Below are 21,035 nucleotides of genomic sequence, written 5' to 3' on the forward strand. Positions count from 1 at the left end.
GCTGTTAGTAAAGTTATAGCTTGTCTTGGTGAATTAATCTAGTTAGTTTCAAATCATTTTGCTTTAAGAGCCTAAGTATGATCTCTGCATCTAGGTAGGTTTAATATTATAAGGTAATGACCAAGTGACCATCTTAATGTCTGGTACCTCTGGAAATTTTTATTAATGGGATATAATTTTATAGGCTTGAAAGAGGTTATGTGGGGTCCTTTATTTAAAAAATCATATATCAATGTCTGGTCTGTGCTGGGAAATACATCCAGCCCCAGAGCCATAGAAATCACGATTCTTATACTCAGGAGCTTGTGGTCCAGGGGGGCCGGTCTTCCAATGCCCATTCAGCTCTCTTATTTTATGGACCTACAGCCAATCCTATTTAAATGCCAAAGGCAATTTGGCTGTTTCAGTGAACTGAGTGATCAAATTAGGCAAAAATGCAAAATGGACAGTTAATCAGAACAGTCCAGCTACATGTGTGAGCTGACGCATACCTACATATGTTCCTGCCATTCAAGATAAAATGTAGATTTATGTACGTCAGTTAAAATGCTGCTTTCGTCCCATGAATACGAAGAACTCACTATCTACTGTTGTTAAATTTGACAAAGTATCTGGAAATTACTAACCCAATTTAAAAATACGGTTTTATTGGCAGAAAAATGATTCCTATAAGTACACTCAATAGAGTGCCTGGCACTAATAGGTACATAATTAACAACTTGACGAGTGAATGTTCCTGGATGAAAGCAAATAAATCACCATTTCTCTGCAGAACTTTATTTTCTAAGAGTTAGTAGGACTCTTCTAACAAATCCTTACGCTTATAAAGAAATAGACATTTTAGAAAAGTTATGGTTTGTGTTGGTTAATAAGTCTAGTTAGGTTCAAATTATTGTGCCTTAAGAGCTTCTATAGCAGTTTTCCTAGGAATGCTTAAAGTGATATGCGAAAGTCTTCTCCTGGTGTATCTAAATCCTCTGTTAAACTGACAAGTTGTTTTGATGTCCTTTGCACAAAATGACATAACGTCATTTCTTGTGCAGAGCAATGTGCTGGCTGGCGGTTGTTCGCTTGCTGTGAGGTTTTGATGGAAGTGTTTTGTTATAGTAGCTTGGTATATATTCCTCGGCTTTCAGCTTGAAAAGCTCAGTGCCGCTGGGCTGCCACTTCTTCAAATTAGGGACTTCAGTGTCTTTCACATTTTGAAAGCTCTATGCCAAGCACATTTTGAAAGCTCTATGCCAAGAGGAAAGTGGACCATTCATTTACCTGTTTTTCTGCAGTATCATTTCCTTCAAATCCCAAGCCTATTTCCACACACTTCTAATTTAAAAAAGTGGAATGGGTGTCTACTCCCGTGGGTAGAGAAGAAATCTATTTATGACAGGTGTCAGAACTTGATCAGAAGGTTATTTAACTCTTTGGCTGCTGGACGATTTATAACGATGTTTTATCTGCACAGGTGCATGTTCGAGATGTACCTGTGAAAAGATGTACTCCCTGCCCTTAAAGAACTTGGCATTTAATATGCAGAAATTGTGTTAGGATCTGCTATAGGAGAAGGCACAGAGCTGGATGGTGCACAGCAAGAGGGCACCTGGGCCGGTGTGTTGGGGAGCAGGGAGACCTTGGGTGCCTGTGTGGGAGCAGCCACAAAATGATTTCAGATATGAAAGCGAAAATGTTATACTTTTTTCACAAAATTCAAAGCTTTAATATTCTTAATATTGAAATTAGATTCCAAATATGGAAATAGTTTTGAAGATGGAGAGGCAGCCTAGCAGAGTGCTGAAGAGCTCAGACTCTGGAGCCAGATTTCTAGGTTTGCATTCTGAATTTACCATTTATTAGCTCTGTGGACTTGGGCAAGAGCCCTAACCTGTTTATGCTGCAGTTTCTCTGTCTGTAAAATGGAGATCATGATACTACCTAACTCATAAGGTTGTTAGGAGGATTAAATGGATTAACATATATAAAAGGCTTCGAACATAGCAAGTACCATATGTGTCTGTTAAGTAAATATTGCCATAGAAATACGGAAGGGTTTAAGCACAATTATTTGCCTGTGACCTGTGATATAACCTATGTCTTCTGTACTCTTCCAAGTCAATGAAATTAATTCTGGTAGCCTGAAGGTCCTATAAAATGGTATTGAGAAGTGCGTTAAACATTGATTGGCTATGATCTCATCTAGTGAAATTGCTTATGCATATTAATGTATATTGTATTACATGTATGTATGTTAATAATTTTGAATATTTTTCAAGGGATCTTGAAAAATATAAAAGTAACAAATATAAAAGTCTACAGATGGACTTCCCTGGTGGTCCAGTGGTTAAGACTTTGCCTTCCAATGCAGGGGGTGTGGGTTCGATCCCTGGTCGGGGAGCTAAGATCCCACATGCCTCACAGCCAAAAAAAAAAAAAAAAAACCCAAAAAACCTAAAACAGAAGCAATATTGTAATGAATTCAATAAAGACTTTAAAAGTGGTTTGCATCCAAAAAAATGTAAAAAAAAAGTCTACTGAGTTTCTCAGAGTCTAGTATATTTATGATAGTAGAAACTAATTATGAAAAAGAAGGAAAAAATGTTGGACTTTAGTTACTTTAAGCATCAGTTAACCTGTATTAGAGACATAATACAACTACAAGAATTAATTTAACTGCAATAAAATATGACAGAAAGATAAATTTCCTTTCCCTCGATTGCTAGAGCAAGTTATGATAATAATAAAAGAGACTTGAACTTTCTTTTATACATCTAATCTTCATGAAAAAGGACATAGATATTTTTGAAAAGGTAACTAGAACATTCCAATAAAGAATCTTTCATTAGTTCTGCTTCAATTACTAATAAACTCAAATTGCAGTCATGTTCTTTGGGCATGTAAAATACATAGAAGATAAACATTTAGGTTTGAAATCACAATAAAGTAATGAGTTTGCTCTTTTTATTTGTTATCCTCCTGGCCAGTGGTGAAATTATTAATCACTGCTAGATCCTGTGTTCAAAGGCTGGGCTGATTTTAGTTTGTGGATGTTGAACCAAAAGTTGCCTGTAGAATGTCAGTCTGTAATTAATTCAAGCTACTGAGCTTTGGATCCTATGGAAAAAGACATAGTGTAGGCTTCAAATGCGTGTAAAGGAAATGGGAAAGGTATATACAATTGGCTGAAATAGTTTGCTTGTGCTTCTTAAAACTCCCATTTATGTCAGTGAACTCAGTAAATTATCTCTAGAAGCTTTTTTTCTTCCTTCCCTCGTGTGTGTGTGTGTGTGTGCGTGCACGCACGCGCGTGTGCTCTGTGGAAGAAGAGTTTGGTGGAAACTTGGGAGGAAGATAATTAGAAAAGTTTTAACTAGATAAAATGAGGAGACATATGCAGGTACATAATAAGTCATAGGAGCCAGTGGTATAGCAGCCTGAAAAATCCAAAATCATTTTCAGAGACCAAATAGGTTATTTATAATATGTGTAACTGAAAAGGTCACTTTAATAATAGAATTATTCAGTTTTAGCATTATTTTTTCAAAGCAATAAGTTCATGAAAAAGAAATCTGATTCTATGATATTAGGGATATTAGGGTGCCAAGGTGGGTTCGTAGGTAGGGTAATGACAAGCTATAATTTTTCTTATTCAAACAGTATTTATTTGTCTTCCCTCTGTCAAACCTTGAGTCAAACACTTTTCCTGGCCTGCTTGGGAAGATACAAGGAAAGGAACATACAGAGCAGATGAGATGTGGAAGAAAGAACGCTGGGAGACGGAGATAGCTCTTTCACATGGCAAAGAGGATGAGAAAGATCATCATCAGGCAAAAGACCCCCATGGTCTCCAAGAGGGCAAAGCCCAGAATGGCATTAAGAGCAGAACTGTTGCTTCAGAGGATTCCTGGCATAATCAATGATGAGGCTCCCAAACACAGTCCTAATCCTAGCCCCAGAGCCAACCCCTCTGACCATGGCAGCTCCAACCTCAATGAACTTGGCTGCTGTGTCAATGTTCCTTGCAATGGCGCCATTTTGGAAGCTGCTGCTAGGGATAAGTAAGGTCAGGGGGCATGGGGCTGCCAAGCTACTGAGGCTCTCATCTGTCAGCACCACCTCAGAGAGTGGTTGGCTCAGCAGCTGAGACGTGATCCTGACCAGTGAGGGGATGGAGATGAAGTTGGGGCAAGCATATGTTTTCTGGGGGTGGGGAAGTGGCAAGAGCTGCTCCCAGGGCAGAGAAGACAGAGAGGGGCAATGACAGACTGTTTTAAAATTAACCATGATTTAGTGTACATGATCAATTGGAAGGAAGAGAAATTGAGACGTTAAACCTTTTGGGGAGGTTGCTTTAGTAATCCAGGTGTGAGTAGTGACAGCCTAGATGGTATAGCCCACTGGGAATAGAATAAAGATTTTAGTTCAAGAGGCAGTCTGAAGATCTAATGACAAGGTGAAGAAGCTGGAGGTGGAGGTCTTCCAGGAGGGAATGTCTAGTAGTTTTTGCTGTACTATTTGGGAATAGAAATAGTTAAGACTAGCCACACCTAAAAATGTGATCACTGAAACTATAAAGCCTGGAGAACCCTTGATGATGGAATAAAGCATACAGAATTAACTGTGGGTAGACAGTTAAATGAGAAAAAGGCAGAAAAAATAGTAAACAGTACTGTGGAAAATGGTTATTTTGATAATTTAAAATAATTAGTTTCAAGTATTTTTGTAATGGTATCTTTCTTTATGAAAAAAATCTTGATTCATGATGGGAACACAACAAGCTCTTTTTCCTCAAGAAGGGACAAAGTTAAATAAAGCTTTGAAATCAGAAGTCTTAAGATGAAAAAAAAAAAAAAAAGCTGTCGGTAGAAATTCTAAAGAAAAAAGGAGACTGAACAAAAAAACAGTAGATTCAAGGAAATCCTAAAACCATCAGTGTTTGCCCTATGAAGACTGTCAAGGGAGAGCAGGCTGGCGACTGTAGGGATGGGCCCACTTGAATGAAACAAAAATTCCTTGTTGCCATGGGGCTGAAAGGGAGATACACTAGCATTAAAATTCAAAACTTAGGGAGTTCACTGGCGGTCCAGTGGTTAAGACTCCGTGCTTCCACTGCAGGGGTTCGATCCCTGATTGGGGAACCATAATAAGATCCAACATGCTGTGTGGGGCGTGGCCAAAAAAAGAAAGAAAAAAATCATTAACTTAAATAATCTTTTCCATTAGCTGTTTACCTGTTATTGTTGGTTTTTCCACTAGAATGACAGCTCCATGAGAGCAGGTACATATCTGTTTTGTTCATGGTGATATATCCAGCAGCTAGAAAAGAAACTGATAGATATGTGTTGAATGAAGAAATGAGTAAACAGTTTCACACTCTGATCTTTAGCAGGGGATGAGTCTGTCCAACTCCAAGAAGAAAGTTGGCCAAAGTCAAGAACAAAATGGCATCCTAGTCACTGGCCACATGTGGCTATTCAGCAGTTGAAATGTGGCTAGTACACCAAGGAACTGAATTTTAACTTTAATTTACTTAAAATTAAATTTAAATAGCGCTATGTGGCTAGTGGCTGCATTGGACAACACAGGTGTATAGAAAGACTTCACTCATTAGGAAAACCTGCCTCCTCTGGGCAGATGTAATCTGTGTGAGAGCAGTGGCTTTGTCAGGAACTAGAATCAGACTGGGACTTGTGAAGGAATCAAGGGTCAGCTTCTAGGGCTATTTTTAAAAATTAATCTGTAGCCCAAGGGACAGAAAGAGTCTGCCAAACTCACATGAGGTCCCAGGTCACTTCACCAGGAAAGGAGACCAGAGAGGTATTTGGGGCCAAAGCCCTCCGTGGTAATAAAGTTGTGTTTACTCTGAGTGTCTTTATGAACATGTCTGTTAGGAAATTCACTGTCTGTGAGAGAGATCTCTGTAGATGACTAGAATGAATTCAAGATTTAGGGATTTTGGTCACTTTCGTTGTAACACGATCAACAATAATTGCATTCAATCATTAAAACATGGACTAGGCATATATGAAAAACTCATAACAAGCGCTCGAACACCCAGGAACTCACAGTTTGGAAAAGCAACATCTTTGAATATTAAAGTATAGCAGAGAGTAAAAAGTACTTATATATGTAAAAATATTTATTAAATTAGAGAAACATTTGTCATACTTATACTTATCTAATTTATGTTAGATTTTGGAATGGTCTACTGTGGTTTTTGTTTTAGCAGATTTACCTGCTTAGTTGTAGCTTGCTTGGGCAAATATTAGAATTATTCTGATTTCCTTGAGCTTTCTGTGACTGGGCCATGGGAGGAAGAGGGAGTTGTTCAGGAGTGTGTTAAATTGGCCTTGTATTCAGAATTCACCCAGTAATAATACATATCAATATCATGTATTGAACTGTGTGTAGGAGCAGATGTTTGGCATGTTTCGGGCTGCTTTTGGGAATAGTCTCTATTGAATAAAGGAAAGTACACTTCACATCCATTCATGTAATTTATGAAAGTGAATAGGGATTTCGCACAAAGAAAGAATGCTAGATGGACTATTATATTTAGCAAGATAAAGCATGCTGTGCGCAAATTCCCAGAGTCAGCCGGTATAGAAGAGGACAAAGAGATATTAATACATTCCTGGGGAAGGAGATAATCAGTTCTCTAGAGAGCAAACACGTGGTTCTCTTAGGATTTCCTGAAGGCTTGGTTCCCGTCTCCAGGCTAACCATTTGTTTTCATTGTTTTTATTGGAGAAAATCTTTTGCAAGAACTTAATTTGCACCACAAGAAAATGTTTGAATATTGGAATATTGGGGCTGGGAGGGACTTCCAGAGATTATCTAGTCCTATCACCTATCTGATGCTTGAATTAATTTTGCAAAAGCTCTGCCAAGGATCTTCCAGTCAGGGCTCCAGTACATCCTGGAGAGAGTGGCCAGTAGCTCCATCCTTGGAGAACTTTGACACTGAGATATTAGTACAGAATCTAATTCTGCTGCTTTGTGCCTTCCATTCTTTATCTTATTTGTAACTATTGGGTCCAAACAACAACACCTCCAATTCTTTTTCCCATGAAAGTCCTTAGGACATTTAAGCATGATTATCAGGTCTCCAAGGCTAAAGATGCCTGATTCCTTCAAGAATTCCTTGAATGGTGCTGATTTGACACCATCGCGGATCACTCCTGAGTGTACCCAGTTTGTCCATCCATACTTATACTGCAGTACGTCTAGGATGGTCTGGACTGCACAGAGACAAATGGAGTTTTTCTTCTTTTCATATAGATTCTCTCTTCTCCCTCTTTTCCTCCTCTCCTTTCTCCTTCCCTCCTCTTCCCTTCTTTCTTCATCCCTCCTATTATTCTATACTACACTTATTCATTCATTCAACAAACGTTCTGTTTACTGTTGATTCATATTAACCTTTCTATAGACTAAAATCTCTAAGCCTTAGCTGCATGGATTGTTTCTAAGCCATTGCTACTGTCCAGTCTGTACAAAACAATTGTCCCTTTGGACTTAATCACCTCATTTTACATTTATGTCTATTACTTTTCATCTTATTGGATTTAGCCCTTGTTTCTAACATGTCAGCTTCTTTCTTGATCCTGATTCAGTCATCCAACATGGTCACTGGCCGGTCTACAAATGTTATGATATCCTCTCTAGTCTCATCCAGGACATTGACGAGAATGTAAAATGTTGAAGCAAATGGAACCCAGGAAAGAATCCTATGATGTTGGAAACCTAGAACCAGGTGGATGTTACTCTATTAATTAGCACCCTCTGGGTATAGCTGTTGAAGCTGTTACTAATCTGCCCTAATATTCATGCACTCAGCTTCTCCTTACTCCATTTTGTCCACAAGGATAAGTTGAAAGATCTTCTAAAGGTCTCTCTGAAGGTGATGTGTGCTTGGTCTCTACATTTTCTATAATCCCAAGACTTATACCAAAGAAGGAAAGGGATTTGTCTGTTATTCTTCCCTCCTGAAATTGTTGTGTCATCCTCTCTTTAGCACATTTCTTCTTAGGCAAGCAAAACCTTTTGATTCCCTAGCAGACATACAAGACTGAGAGAAGGATATTGGAAAAAGTTGAACATTCAGATTATTATTAGAAATGGCAAGGCATTTTATGGGAGTGCAAAACATAAGATCAAAATGCTTTGACCGTCAAGTGAGATCCACTACTTTCTGATCAGCAAAGGACTTGAACTAATTGATGTTTTTGTTAAAACAAATCAGAATCTTCAAAACTCTGCTAATGCTTATTTCTTAAGATTTTTCTTGTCTTCCAAAGAACTGAAAATACTTAAAATCATCATATACACTGATATCATGAAAATTTAGGAAGTTTATGCATGTTTTGGTCAAAATAGATAAAGTACATAGAGAATTCTTTAATAAAGATAAACCCTTGTGGAAAGGTGTATGCAAATGAGTGAGTTGGATGTTACAGTGATAGATGGGATTGAAGAATTACAAGACCAGTCTTTGTCTTTTTCTTTGGAAAATAGGGGTGGGGTTGCATTCATTGTGCAACCCAACCGTGAAAGACAGAATCAATTGAACAAATACTGTCCTCTATAGTAAAATAGGAATGAATTTTCTATAAAGATAGTGCTGCTTCCTCCTCACTTAAGTTGACAGATATTCTCTATGACCAGTGTGACTGTGTCTAAGATGTCCTTATTCAGGTGACTGTGTCTTATATTAAATTATATTCTACATGTGCAGTCATTTAAATTATGTAGACATTTTTGTAGAGTTTCATGATATCTTGTATTTCCTATTCTGTAATTAGAAACATGAAAAATTTTCAACATCACAGTTTTAAAAACATCATTTTTGTAAACCTTTAATATATAACAATAGAAAGGAATTTAATATGAGCCAGGAACAAAAGAGGTTTCCAAGGTACAAAAAAAGTTTTTCGGAAGTATGGATTTCATTGGTAGTTTGTGTTTGTGTTTGTGTGTGTGTGTGTGTGTGTGTGCCTAATACAGTGAGAAAATGAGAAAATCATCTATACTAGTGTATTTTAAAATTTTAATTATCATTGCTATAGTTTGTCACTATTTGAACCTTCAAAAAATGTTCTTGATACTCTGACTTACATCTTATGTTTGTTTGTCCATCTGCATTGAGTATTTGTTATCAATTCCATCCATTAAATGAGCAACTGGGTAGTGACAAGATAGGAAAGAGTTCAAATGAAATTTTCATTGCTGGAAAATTGCAAATGCAGCTATGATTTTATTTCAACATTTCATTGAAGATTTACATTCTTAGAATTTTCAGAAGCTAAAATGAATATTATTTTATTTTCTCGTTATAATTAACTCATGTGCATGGAGACTACCAGAGACCGTTTATTGAAGTTATTAGAAATCTTGAGCTCCCAAATAAAAATGTCAGAAGATATTGCCCTGTTCTATGTTGCATTACAGACAGATGCACTTCCTGTGGGTGAGAGCATTAGTATTAAAGTTGAGGGAAGTTATGTGCTACTCCTGCCTTCACACAAAATTCCTAGAGTGAAGGGAAATTGCAATTACCTATTGATAAAACAGTTATACAAAATCAGTTTTTTTTTGCAACACTTTACAAACTGCAGTTTAAAAATCAAGATGGAAAACAAAAATTTACTACGGCAAGTCCCAGTAATGTGACTTCCACCACCCTCCCTTCTCCCCCAAATGTAAATCATGTTTTTTCCCTTAAGAGTCTCCCCAAGTACTCCTCAAATCTCAGCATTGGAGTTCATGTTTATGAAGGAAAAACTCTCTTGGCCTGACAACTTCCTGATCTGATTGGCTCTATCAATGGACTTATTTGTTCTCATTATGTGGGGAAATGCTATCCAGTGGGAGAAGCTTAGAGGGTGCATGCTATCAAACCAAGATGAAATATTTTTGTTTCATTAGCAGCCTAGGGAATTGTGTGGTGGATTATGATATTAGGCTGTGTTGTAGTTCTAAGGATGGGGCTTCCAACCTGTGGGCTCTCAGTTTCAAGGCATCTGAACTTTGAGTCCCCCTTGCAGCTGCCACACTGACTAGGTTAGTGTTTTTTAACCAGAATTGCACGTCACAATAATCTGTGAAGCAAGCCTAAATTCACATCTGTACCTACTGTATTTTATCAATTCCAAGATGCACATTTTTTCACGTTTGCTCATTTCTGAAATCTGGTTGCTCTCACTTTTCATTAGTTTAGTCATGGTATAATTGCAGAATTTTCTAAAATAATGGTGCATCTTATAATCAATGGCATCTTAGTAGTTAATGAAATATGGACTATATCAGAATCTTTGAGGGGGCAGGTATTGCATTAATTTTACAGAAGCTCTCCAGGTGAGTCCGATGCACACTGCTGGCTATAAATACACTGTACCAGCTTTGGCCTATTTCTCCAATTAACAATAATAATAAACTGATCACTGCCATGCATTGATTTTTCCCCTGCCAGGCACTGGGCTAAGCACAGTCCATATTTTCATCTCATTTTATTCCCACAACAAACCTATTGGATAAGTATTATTGTCCCCACTAAATGGATTAAGAAACTGAGGTTAAGAGATGAAGTCACCTGCCCAAGGACATAAAGAGTAGAAGAGCAGGATATGAGCCCAGGTGGGCTGACTCCAAAGCTCTAACCATGACATTATATAGCAGTGGTTCCTGAAGTGTGGTCTGCAGACCAGCAGCATCAGCATCCCCTAGGGGCATATTAGAAATGCAAATTTTAGGGCCCTACCCCAGATGTAAAGAAACTCCGAAAGCGGAGCTCAGAAATGTGTTTTAAAAAGCCCTGCAGGTTATTCTGAGGCAGCCTAAAGTTTGAGAAACATTGTTATATAGCATAGGAGTCTCCTACAATAGGGATAGGAGCCATTGCTAATAAAGACAGGACCTAATAAAGTTTATTAGCTAGCTGGCTGGCTCATATTTTAATCCTAAAATAGTGCCATATTTGCAAGGTTGACTAAGCTTTTAGTTGCTTAATAACAAATAAAATTGCATTTGCTCAAATGTGCTTTAATTATAGTTCCCAGTAGGCAGAACTATGGTAACAAAATATACTAGGCTCTAATGCTTTTTGCATAATGAGCGTAGTCAAAGCGTTTAACATGAATGGATTATAATTCCCCATATTAGACGGGAAAGCTCTTAGAAGGACCACATACCTTTCTTGGGTCTGACCTCCTCTTGTTCTCAAATCTTAGTCTAATCTTATTATTTCCTTTCTTCAAAACTACAGAATACAGTATCTTTGTTCCTGAGAGGAAAGGACGAACTAACAAGATCCCTCTTTATATTATCCTGGGTTGATAGATTGGTTAAAGCTAGCATTTGTAATGCAGTCAGAAATAAACAGTTTCTGAACAAAAGCTGACTAAAAAATTTAGCTGCAAAACAAAGAACTTGCTTTCGTGAAAAAAATGGATTGACATTAAGGTATTAAGCATTCCAAAAGGATAAATAAATTTGATTCCAAGGAAAAAAGGCAGTTTAAAAAATAATATACCAAAGAGACAAAGTGCAGAGATGCCTGGTGAATATGCTTATGTCTACCCAACATCAGTACAGCTATTTGAAAAACACAACATTCAAATTGTAATGTTTTTGCTCTGTATGCTGCAAAATAAGCAATTTGATTGTTCTTTTCCCACTAAATTGATTTGTTTTTGAATGCATTATTTGACCCACAGTACTGTATTATCCGTGGCATTTGCCAGATGACTGAACTAAGTAGATGTCTTATTGTTTTTTTCTAATAGGCATGTATGGGGATGAAGATAGGGATAATTGGAAAAGAGGAAAGCATAGCGTTTGGAACTTGGCAGTGGAGATTTTAGAAGCATGAGTGGTCTTCAGCAGAGAAGACCTGGTGTTTGGCTGCAGTGAGCTGCAGGCCCTGTCTCTGCCTGCATAGGCTTGTACACACTTATTAGCACAGATTAGTGCCTTATAAATAAGGCAAAAGTGTCCGGGGTCTTGTTCCAAATCCTGAAATGCCCCCTTTTTGGTATCTGTTTGCTTGGCCTTGTAATAGCAGTCAGCCAATCTAAGCGATTTGTCACTCATAACAGGAATGCAAAGGAAGACCCAAAAGTGGTAAATGTGTTTGGAAGTCATTGTAGCTAAAACCTGACGGAGTTAGAGGATTGATCAGACTATGACTGACACAGACATGCTTTATTGACCATGATTTAATGGCTTCACAATTTTCTTTTCATTTCTGGAGCATTTACACACTTCTGAGTTGCCTAATAGATAAATCTTAGACTATGGCATTATACTATGATGATGGTACAGTGGTAAACTCATAGATTACATCTAATGGATATTAAAGTGGTAGTTTCTCCATGACCAATATGTGTCTATAAGACACTTCATAAGCTGAAGTCATAAAACACATTTACTTCTGCATATGTATCCTGTGCATTTATAGGTGTACATTTAACTATGCATGAATATTTATATTTTCACACACCTGAAATGGGATTTATTATAAGTGCTGAATATGGAAATTTAAAGTCATGGGGGCTTAAGGCAGATTCCTCAAGACCTACTTTTGCTTGATTATGATTTATTAGTTTAAACTTAACCAGTTGTATATTAATAGTACTGTTCTCTTTGAAGAGAAGACTATTATCTCACAGCTTTTTAGGACAATATATGAATTTTGGACCTATTTAAGATTTGACAAATTGAATTAAAGAAATAGTATATGAAATATTGTAAGTTTCAAAATGTGAAGGCTGCTCTCTGTTTTATGTAATTGAACATTTTAGTGCTTTCAGGCATTTTTAGGGACATATTTGTATTTGGGGACAAAAGGGAGAGGATAGTCTAAAGAAAGATGAAAATGAAGAAGCAAGGCCTGTGTAATGCATCTGAAATTGCTGTATGTTTTTTTCCCAAGGAGGGTGGATTTAAGAGGTTCACAGGTAACCTTAGCTTGTGGAATTCTTATTCTGGCACAGTGGATAAATTCTGTTATCCACTGAATTTGCAGAATTATGTGGGTTATTTTTTCACATATATATGAAATAAATATATGTGAATAAATGAAGCAATGCTAATAACTACCAGAAACTCATCTCACCATGGTCCCAATGTAAGATGGTCCAGGTTTTCTGTGTCTCAGGATAAGGTGAGTCCAAAAGCAGATGTAGTGTGAGGGAGTCTTAGGGACCAGGGCTCTGTAAGTTTTTTCTGCCCTGGGGAGATTGGGGTGGTAGGGTTGGGCCGTACGAGTGACATTAGAACATCACAATGCAAAGCCAACAGCCCCAGTCTGAACAATGTGTGTTCCCCCCTGTCCCCACCCTTGTCCCTGCCCCATGACTCTTGTCCTTCAGAGCAGACCAGAGTCACTCTTGTTGTAGCTCTCAAAGGTAATTCTATTTCTCATTGACTTATTTTTTTCTGAAGGTCTAGGGAGAGGCTTGGGCAGCGCAATATTATTTCTATCTGTCCAATTAGCTTCGTTTTACTTAGGAAGACAAGTTTACTAAATCAAAACTATTCTGGCTGGGTCATACTGATCAGTACAATAGTATCTCCAATTATTTCGCTATTAGAACAAAACACGTTCACTCCCTAAACCCTCAGTGTAGAAATCGTGATATATGTTTCTCTCTTTCAAGGGGAGGTAATAATATTATTTGTAGGAAAATTTTCAGGGCACAAGCTGATACCTTGTGTTGGTTCCTTTTCCTTTTAAGGTGACATAATCACAAACAACTTTAAGAAATCTCTGTACTTCCTTACTTGGTGCATAAATCTTTTCTATTATTCTTTTTTTTAATTTTATTTATTTATTTACTTATAAATTTTTATTGGAGTATAGTTGATTTAAAATGTTGTGTTAGTTTCTGCTGTACAGCAAAGTGAATTAGTTATACATATACATATATCCACACTTTTTTAGATTCTTTTCCCATATAGGTCATTACAGAGTATTGAGTAGAGTTCCCTGCTATACAGTAAGTCCTTATTAGTTATCTATTTTATAGATAGTAATGTATATAAAAGTTGAGGCTAAAGATGTTGAGTATTTTGACGCTTGCTTTGATTCCACAAGGTGCCATTTCCTCTGTTTTAATCTAACTTGAGCAATATTTTTGAGCGCTAAGTGCCACACATAGTGATGGTGGCTGGAAATAAGAAACTGAAAAGACATGAAATGCCCTCAAGCAGCTCACAATCTTTCAAGAAAAAAATCACTCAGTTTTGTGCTTATTTGTTGATATACATAAGTGTAATGAGAAGCTTGTCCACAGCATATCAGATGACACAGAGGGAGGGGTCATGTGGGTATAGTCAGGGAGGGCTTCAGGAAGGAGAAACATTCTGAGCTCATTTTTGAGCAGATAAAGAAATAAGGATATATTAGTCAGAAAAAGACAAAAAACTTAAAGTAGGGTGCAGGAGGCATATTTTTATTTTGCAACCACAGTAGAATATACGGTAGAAAACCTCAAAAATGTATCCTACTAAGAAGCATATCCGACAGTGGAAGGACAGATTCAAGAACATTTGTATTCATATCACAAAAAGCTTATACAATTGGAATAAATCTGAAATACTATGCTTTTCTTTAAAAATAGAATTGAATAACTTTGATGTTTTAATACAGCACAGTAAACTAATTTAGATTCAGAGAGCTTCACTTGTGAACATGTCAGTTTTTAAAAATTGTTTAGATAATGTATTGAGAGTTTTAAATAATCTGTTAAAATCTTCTTTTTCTCAGCAAAGCTTTTTTTTTTTTTTCTCCCCAGATGTAGGGCAAAAGTAATTCTGCCCCAACGTCTCTCAGAAATTATAAAATCTGAATTAGTTAGGTTCTGATGAAAGAGGCTTTTATGACACCAACTAAAATGCCTTTCGGAAACTTCCTTATCGCCCTATTAAAAAAATACCCTCCACTCCTAATGTGATGACATTTACCAATCTCTACCAGCCAACACACGAGGAATAGCCTTTCATCAGGCATTATTGCTCATTCTCTCTCTACTATCCTGTTGTATATTTTGTTTTACATTTTTATTTGCGTGGTTATCACAGCATTGGGAATATTTGTTGGTGTGTGTGTGTGTGTGTGTGTGTGTGTGTGTGTGTCTCACACAAGTTATAAGCTTTTTGATGTCACGCACCATCGCACCCCCTGACATTTAAATGAACAAAATGACAAAGTTCATGTTCAACCTCCTCCATACTGTTTTTGACAAGTGCTTGTCAACTTTGGCTGCTCATTGCAATTGCCTGGGAGCTTTAAAAAATATTGATGTTTGGGTCTTACTCCCAGAGATTCTGAGTTAATTGGTTTGGGGAGTGACCTAAGAATCAAAATTTATAGACCCTCCCCAGGTGAGCAGTGAGGCTGAAAACCACTGATCTGGACCCATGCTGTCCAGTGCAGTAGCCACTGGCCACATGCGGCACCAAACACTTGAAATGTGCTAGTCTGAACTGAGTGTAAGTGTAAATATATACACCAGATTTTGAAGACTTAATGCAAAATGATGTAAAACGTATCTCAATGGTTTTTATATGATTACATATTGAACTGATAATATTTCAGATATGCTGGGTTAAATAAAATTCATGTACTTTATATTAACGCTTTAAGTAATGTTATAATAGAAATTAATCTCACTTGTTTCTTTTTGCCTTTTTAAATGTGGCTACTAGAAAATTTAAATTACATATGTGACTTGCATTGTATTTCTATTGAGCAGTACTGATCTAGATGATGTCTCTACGTGGAAGGGACAGAGATGTTTAATTAGCAAAATAAAAGCTTAATAAGTGCCTTCTGGCAAACTAATTGGTAGTGTTCATGTTTTGGACCATATTTGGTACAAATAGTTCCTCTTCATAACGATCTATATTTAAAATAATTCAGATTCAATTAATATTCATTAATTGCATGAGTTGTAGAAATAACTGTGCTAAGAAAGCAGTAATGCTCATGTTATAAATGGAAATAACTGGTGAATCAGTCAATGGTATCAGGTATGTAACAATGAAATAGCATTACTGAAAATGAAATAGTCCCTTGAAACTGGTTAGAATAAGGGGGAATTGAGAATACAGAGTGTTATTTTTGTCATTACCATTGTACTATAGGCCAAGAAAAAATATTCTTAAACTGGAGTCTATCTGGTCTTAACACAAAAACCAAAACCAAAACCAAACCCTAAGTGAGTTATTTGGTTTGCATGCAGAAGAGATGAATAAGTTATTCGTATAGACATATGTGTTTATTTATGTATGTTTACAAAGGTTGGAAAGTGATATGTTGAAAGAGAAGCCAAGGTCAAAAATGTCTAAGGTTTTCATGAATGGAGAAATGACTATAGGATTGAAATCATTAGACAACATAAGCACCTTGAATACTGAGCATGAAGCTCAGTCTGTGGGAAGTGTACACAGGAACGATTTGACGTGTAGGGCAAACCACTGGGCACAGCAAATACGTGGACGGTAGGAGTAAAACACTTACTGTAGGCTTAGCTGATTGGGTTATCGTGGTGGGCAACATTTGCTGTAACCACAGGTATTCAAAGAAAACGACGTTAAGTGTTTTGAGCAAGCTCTTATTGAAGGGGATTGGTTAAAATTGGAAATTGCTAACTGTGAGTTATTAAGAGACACAGTGTCCATAAATCAATTAAGGTACCTTATATTCTGTTCCATTACCAGCATTCATTTAAACATAAACTACTGTAAGTTCTACTCCCAGTAGTACAGATCAAAAGTTTAGGCTACTTTCACTTATACTACAGTGTTTGTCTTTCGTTGGAATAAAATGAAATACTTCTTTTTGTTTTGGTTTCCAATAAGCTTGAAAGGAAACAAATTTGTATTCAACAAATACCTGCTACTGTAATCTTATTTTTGCTTTGCTTCTCACACCTTGACCTTACGAAGCAGCATAAGGGCATTTTGAAAGCTGGGCTTTGGCATCTGAGCAGACCTGTTTGCATATTGTCTCTCATCACTTGCTGTTTGACCTTGGCCAAGTCACTTAACCTACACAAGCCTCAATTTGCCTGACCCTGATACCTGCCTCGCAGGGCCATTTAGGGGAGGAAATGTAACATCCATTACCAAGCATATGGTAAGCCTTTTAAATATTGTTATTCTTCTTATTATATGGTTGAAAAGCATTCTGAGCAGGACAGATAGTTTTTGTGTAATCAAAAATTATGATGGAAACTAGTATTTTATATGTGAACTGTGTTATGACTACTTCTAGCCCACAGAGTTTGGAAGGGGGAGAGAGGGGGTACAGAGGAGAAGGATTGGGGAAGGGAGAGAGGGGGTACATGGTATCAGCAAGAAAGCTTCCCTGTTTATAGTTGGGGCCATGGGGGAGTTAAATTCCTCTACCGTGGATATGGAGGAATCTTTAAAACAAGAACAGATGAGTGAGGAGCTATAGCAGAGCTGGGTGATCCTCCTCTGATGGGGAAGAAGAGCTCAGCTGTGCTTGACTAGCAGATGTCCAAGCATAAAGGACGTGTACAAGGAAGTGCAAGCCGGGGGACAGTGCTTTCCTTCAGACTCCTGGACTCTATTAATGTAGGTCCTGATAGATAGTTTGTGGTCAGAATATTCCAAAGCATCTATCTTGGGGTCTGCAGAGTCTGAGACGTGTCAGAAAGCACCCACTGTGTGGTGTTCAGGGGCAGGGGCAGAGCCAGCACCAGCTTGCTTAACCAGAGCCCAGCACAGAGTAGGGAGGCCATGGTGTTGGTAGGATCTGAATGAATGCACACATCCTGCACTTTACAGCCCCCATGAGTATCTGCATTGTGAACAATTCAAGCTAAGTTCTAGACAAATTAGAATCTTGTTATATTCTCTTATATGTGGTGACGGTGTAAGAGGGGAAAAGAGAATGGGAATCAGTGATAAATTAAGCAAAGGGAATTAACTTCCAGAAGACAAGCCCTTTAAATGCCTCTCAAAATTTTGCATTTGCTTGTTTTACAAAATGCTTTGTTCAATGAAATGCAGTAGGTCAGGAGTTTCACACTTAGCGATTCTTTCTCCAAAGCCTATTTGGAACGAACCAGAACATCTTTCACTTTTTTTCCCCTAAGCTTAACCCTTTTACATAGAGAAAGGATTTCTGTTATCTTCATTTAGAGTTAGACTTAGATAACTAAGATCAATTGAACTTTGAGAGCGTTATACTTTGTCCTTTAGCTATGATAATATGGTCAGAACTGTCTTTATGAAAATGAAGAAAGAGCATTGTTTGATGTGTGAATATTTGCAAGAGAAGAACTGACTCCAGTTCTAGGCATCACATTTTTTATATGTCAGTCATCCATAATGATGAAGGAGGTATCTCCTGGAGGTGGGAATGTTGTTTGCTGAATTTTAAGTATTGCTAAACCAGTTTTGGGGGGGGTGGATCTGGAATATCCCTCGATGCATACAGAAAGTGCGAGTAGCAGGAAAAAAACAAAATTAAATGGTACCGTTTTCAATGTAGGAATAGTTTGGGTTTTAACATTTACTTGCTTGGAAGTGACATAGTCCAGTGCCATTCCTATATTTCAGTTCAATTCAATTCCTTTTTTAAAATATGTATCTGAGAAATATCATGCACAAATAATTTTTCTAGGTTTAGAACACAGCCAAACCTAGGTCTCAGTCTAAGACTCCAATATTTCCTTGCGTCTGCCCAAAATATATCAAGATGATTGCCTCGACTTCTCCCCTGTTAGTCATCTTCTCTTCATGTATAACTTCACAAACTAAAAATAATTTCATTTTCAATTGTAAGCAAACATTCTAAGAACAGTGTTGTCTTTGGGCCAGAATAATGTTATTAATTAGTTTATTAATTTTCATTCTTGTTCTAATAAAATATTGTCTCTTTTTTGATAACTAAAGCTATGTTTTCTGTTTTCTACATTTCTTCAAAAGCCAAGACATCTCAATTATTTTCAGGGGGAGTATTTTCCATTTACTTATTCTTTTGCTTGAATCTTTGAAGAAGGCGGAATAGCATAGCATTGTATTATTAGTAGAATTTTCTTCATTTGTAAAGACTTCTGCTAACTGTGACATCATCTGAGTCTGTTTTGATATCAAAGAGGATGCATCTTTGCCGCAGATTTTGTTTCCCCCTCACTACCCGTTGCCAGGATCTTGTCAGAATAGAAAAATTGGAAGATTGATTGGTGTTCTTTTCTTATTCATTGATTTACTTGGGTTTCTGGCTGACTGATATTTGTGGAGCTTCAGATACCGTGGATTGCGTGTGTGAGAAAAAAACAAAAGAGCTCAATAATAAAAATAATGAGCACTACCATTTGTTAAATGCTTGTAATTTGCTAGTCACTGTGGTAAGTACTTTATACACATTATCGCTTTTAATCTTCTCAACAATTGGATCTTAAGGATGAAGAAGCTGAGTGTAGAGAATATTTAATTTATTCAATGTCATTCCGCTACGTGATGAAGCTGATTTCGACCTAGTTTTATATGACTTAAGAACTCAGACCAGATGGCTTCTGATAAAATTATGATTTATGATCGAGTTAAGTTTAAGATATTTGAGCCAGGCATTTCACTAGGCACCATGAAAGATGCAAAGACCACAAGAAGTTTAGAGATCTTTAGAGGAAAAAGACATGGACTGATAATGATTGTAAGCAAGTGAACTTTAGGATTTTCCGTTTTGCTAGAAATTTTTCAACACCAGAAAGTGTACCCTTTCCAAAGTGTTCCTCCAAAATTTGGGTCCCATGTCCATTGGTTCCATTGGAATATAACGAAGACAAAGTTTCTATGACTTTCACCCAATCCCAGGACAATGTTGTCATCTCTCAAATAAGGAATCAAAAGAGGTCTTTAAATGATTTTAAATTCACTTTTGTCAAATTTTGCCTGTAAGCACACCATCTTTCCCTCTCTCCCAGGCCCCTGCCAGAGCTTTAGCTCGGGGACTTTCCATCTCTGGTCTGGTCAATTGTAGTTTTCCTTCTTCCTGCCTTTGGTACCACCTTCTGTAGTCTGTCCTTCTTGCCTCTTATCCTGGCGTTTTCCTCTCAATTAAACATCACAGCAAGCCAGCCCTTAGAGCTCTGTGGATTCCCAGAACCTTATGTATTAGAGCTAACAGCCTTCACTTTCCTTCAAAGTCTTTTCCCAGGGTTAATGTTACAATCTCACTGCCCTCTTCTTTCATTTTCCAGCTTTCTCCTTCCATCTGCCCACATTAAATTTCACTGTGTTTCAGAAGCTTATTAAGGAGTCAGTGAAGTAAATTTCAAGTCTAAATGTATGTTCCATGCAGGTCACTCCCTCATAGTTTTGATGACATTGGATGACTTTACTGAATGTACTTCTTCATGAAATAAACTGGGTCATGTGTTGACTATTTGCTATTTCAGTACATGGGTTGAGGATGGGGACAGGTGGAGAAAACTCTTAATACAATAGACATGGCTCTTTTTATGTAGATTTTTTTCTTTAAGGGAAGAGATCCCATGGTTATCTAATCCTTTGGGGGACGTGGAAGGAACTCTTCTATTATAGGTGTTCTACTTCTTTTCAGCTAATGTTTGAGTACTTAACTAATTTTGTTCAGCTCCCTGATTAAGAGCTTCCTTACCTTCCAGGCACAGGCCCCTCTGCACCAGTGCGGTGGTCTAACCTCGTCAGGCACCAGAATCATCTGTGGAACCTTTAAGAAGTGTTCACACAAGGTCCCACCTCTGTGCTTCTGATTCTGTAATTTGTCATCCAGGGCTGAGGAAGATGCATGCATTCATTAGAAGGTCCTCCATTGCTAAGATTATTTTTCTTTTTCCAGATCTGTCTTCATGATTCATTTTCAGAGTTATAGTAGGCTCTGTTTTAGGTGAAGAATTCCATTATGAGAGAGAAGAAAAGATAAACTTTGCAAGTTTAATTAGGCCTAAGAATAAACTTTGCTCCTCGTGTTCTATGGTGAATTCTGACAAAAAGATTCATCTCTCCTCATCACAAGTTATTGATCCCTT

At 37.3% G+C, this 21,035-nt stretch overlaps 1 protein-coding gene and 1 pseudogene across 3 annotated transcripts in view; one reads left to right on the forward strand and one right to left on the reverse strand.

The window, feature by feature from the left end:
* The window catches only part of GRM8 (glutamate metabotropic receptor 8), a 775,007-nt gene that overhangs the window by 263,867 nt on the left and 490,105 nt on the right, over positions 1 to 21,035 (forward strand). The window lies entirely within an intron of this gene.
* Positions 3,783 to 4,973, reverse strand: LOC105747773 (ATP synthase F(0) complex subunit C2, mitochondrial-like; annotated as a pseudogene).

The sequence above is a fragment of the Orcinus orca genome, chromosome 9 (assembly GCF_937001465.1).
Source record: "Orcinus orca chromosome 9, mOrcOrc1.1, whole genome shotgun sequence".
NCBI lineage: Eukaryota > Metazoa > Chordata > Mammalia > Artiodactyla > Delphinidae > Orcinus > Orcinus orca.